We start from the raw sequence: 3,299 nt of genomic DNA, 5'->3' as shown, positions 1-3,299 counted from the left end.
TAGATAACATGTTAGGGCTTGGCTACACTAGAAATTTCAAAGTGCTGCCGAGGCAGCGCTGCGGGAGCGCTGTCGCGGCAGCGCTTTGAAGTGTGAGTGTGGTCGGAGCGCCAGCACTGGGAGAGAGCTCTCCCAGCGCTGCACGTTAACCACATCCCTTACGGGTGTAGTGTGCAGCGTTGGGAGCAGTGCTCCCAGTGCTGCCGCCCTGATTACACTGACACTTTACAGCGCTGTATCTTGCAGCGCTCAGGGGGGTGTTTTTTCACACCCCTGAGCACGAAAGTTGCAGCGCTGTAAAGTGCCAATGTAGCCAAGGCCTTACTCTGGGGGAAGGGAGAGCTCAGTGGTTTGAGCATTGGCCTGCTAAACCCAGGGTTGTGAGTTCAATCACAGAAGAAAATCCCCATCCCAATAGCTGTGAGTTGCGCAATGTATTTTTGTCTACAACTCCACCTCACTTTCCAGATAGAGGAAAACTTAATTGTGGAATTATGGAATTTCCCAATTTTATCTGATTTCTCCATATTAAATTCTTTTATCGGCTCCACAATGTCACAATAAGGGTATGTCTACACTGCAAAGTTTTTGCGCAACAAGTTATTCCATTTTTATTAAAACACTGGAATTAAACTGCTGTTGCGTGTGCACACTGTCCTCCTTGTGACGGTGGAGCGCATCCACGTTAGTAGCTCTTGCAATGGCAAAGAGAGCAGTGCACTGTGGTAGCTATCCCACTGTGCATCTGGCCACAGGGTGCTTTGGGAAGGGTTTGCAATGCCTCAAGGGGTAGGCACAGCATCACATTATGCAGGTTTCTTAGTCCCATTGTTCCATGGGCATCTTACTACATTGCCAACTGCTTTTCAACTGAAATGGGTGGGCAAGAGTGTGTGACTGTGTGTGTGTGTATGGGGGGAAGACAGTGTGTTTGAGGGACAGTGTGTCAGCATGCTGTCTTGTATCACACACGCCTGGCTCTGTGTTCAACAGCAGGAGCATTCCACAATAATGGTTTGCTTTGTGTCCCAGAGCAGATCAGCACAGCACGCAAGGGCTGTCAGAAAGGGAGCTTTGAAAGGAGAGAGGTGCATGTCTCCAGGAAAGAAGCAGAGCGGCCACCTGAGGGATTATGGGACACTTCCGGAGGCCAATTACAGCACTGAAAGCAATTGATGTGTTTACACTGGCAATGCAGCGCAAGTGGGTTTTTTGCAACACTGCAACTGAGGAGTTTCTGCACACTAAGTGGCTTGGTGCTGTGTACACCTCAGGAGTTACACCATAGAAAGCTGCTTTACTGTGCAGAAACTTGCCAGTGTAGACAAGGCCTAAGAACACAGGAACTCTGAGTTCATAGTGGGATAGACTCAGGCCAGTTGGGTACAACAGAATAGCAGAAGACAGATATACTGGCCACTGGATTAGCAGTTTTCTGTTCCCTGACTGACCAGAGCAGGGGCTGCTCCAGGCTAATGAGAACACCTGACTCTAATTAACCTGCAAAGAATCAGGTGAGGCCATTAAACTAATGTGACCACCTAACTCTAATTAAGGCTCCACTGACACTATAAAAAGGGCTCACTGCAGTCAGGCAGGGGAGAGCCAGGGAGCCAGAGGAGAGGTAGCGCGGCTGAAGGGCTGGTTAATGAAGACACCCTCATACCATCRTTAAGGGAGCCCTAAGGTAAGAGTGAAGAAAGGACAAGCAGGAGAACTGTGGGGAAGTGGCCCAGGGAAATGTAGCAACTCTGGCAGTGAAAGTTTGGCTGCCAACAGCTGCTACCATTAGGGTCCCTGGGCCGGAACCCGTAGAGGGCGAGCCCAGGTTCCTCACAACCCACCACTACAGGAACATCTCCTGGGAGGGGAAGTCAGGCCCCTGTCAGGACAGGAGGCTAAACTGTTCTGAAATAAGCCCCCAGGGACAACAGAGACTGTGGGAGTTCTCACCAACCTCCTTGCTGGCCTATGATGAAAAGGGCTCAGTAGACTGTAACCCTGTCCCTAGAGAGAGAAGGGCTATGTGGAGAGTCACAGTGAGCCTCTGAGGCTAGCATGAAGCGCAGGACCCACGGAGGCCAGGTCAGAGCTCTGCCACAACTGGTGTTAGCTGTGGGATCATGATTGTTCACAGCGTGGTAGAAAAAAGAGGTTTTACTAAACGCACACACAAAAAAGTACACTAGGGTTTTTGGTGGTAGGTTTTTTGTTTGTACCACCACGGAGGAGGTGGTGAGAGCGCTGGTGCAAGCCACAGCGGCCCAGCAGGAGGCAACCCGGGCTCAGATGATGGCACAACAGGAGTCCATAAGGTTACAGCAGGAAACCAACCAATTATTAATGAGCCAGGCGACCCAAGATCAAGCCCTCCTGTGCGAGGTTGTGGACCAGCTGAAGATCCTCACCACCCAGGCCTGGGGGTCCAATGAGACGCGAACCCTGAGGGCTACCGATAATCTGCCTAAGATGACGGCAGATGATGATGTAGAGGCGTATCTCCTCTCATTTGAAAGGACTGCGCAGCGTGAGGCATGGCCCCTGGAGCAGTGGGCCAGCATTCTCGCCCCTTTCTTGTGCGGAGAGGCCCAGAAGGCCTACTTTGATCTGCCCGCTAAGGATGCCGCTGACTATTCCCGGCTGAGGGCAGAGATCCTAGCACGATCTGGGGTGATGGCAGCGGTACGGGCCCAGAGGTTCCAGGAGTGGAAATACAGGGAGAACAAACCTCCAAGGTCCCAACTATTCAATCTCATACACCTCGCACGGAAGTGGTTACGGTCCAAGGCATGCAGCCCGGAGGAGATTTTAGAGACTTTGGTCATGGACCATTACACGCGGGGTCTGCCGCCAGATCTATGCAAATGGATCTGCCAGAGCGATCCGTCCACCTATGACGAAATGATCACATTAGTGGAAAGACGGATGACAGCCAGGGAATTAACCTAACTACCCAAGGAAGGCCCCTCATGAATCAAACACTCGACCCCGACAGTGGAGGGTCAGGCAGCGAAATCCCCAAGAAGTCCTAGGTGGAAGAAGAGGGAGATCAAAAACCAGTCGGGAACCCAGAAGGAAGGGGAAGGCCTGAGTCATGGGAATCCTGGGTCTAAACCCCCTAACCCACATGATAGGGGAGTGACTAGAAGCAATTATATGTGTTATGGGTGTGGGGAGTTGGGGGCTGTCATAGCTTTCCTACTCAGATCTGAACCTTAGAGTTCAGAAAATAAGATGCTAGCATGAAACCTCCAAGCTTAATTACCAGCTTAGATCTGATAGCGCTGCCACCAGCCAGA

General features: G+C 51.4%; 1 protein-coding gene across 3 annotated transcripts in view; it reads left to right on the top strand.

The window, feature by feature from the left end:
• Positions 1–934: 934 nt before the first annotated feature.
• PLEKHM1 (pleckstrin homology and RUN domain containing M1) overlaps positions 935–3,299 on the top strand; it is a 47,582-nt gene continuing 45,217 nt past the window's right edge. The window contains exon 1 of one of the 3 annotated variants that reach the window (XM_075059646.1): positions 935–1,203. The gene's annotated coding sequence lies outside the window, so the exon portion shown is untranslated. The remainder of the gene's footprint in view (positions 1,204–3,299) is intronic. The other 2 variants (XM_032784035.2, XM_032784034.2) reach the window with 2 other exon arrangements.

Source organism: Chelonoidis abingdonii, chromosome 21 (assembly GCF_003597395.2).
Source record: "Chelonoidis abingdonii isolate Lonesome George chromosome 21, CheloAbing_2.0, whole genome shotgun sequence".
NCBI classification, from domain to species: Eukaryota; Metazoa; Chordata; order Testudines; family Testudinidae; genus Chelonoidis; species Chelonoidis abingdonii.
This window is presented reverse-complemented; position numbering and strand designations above follow the sequence as displayed.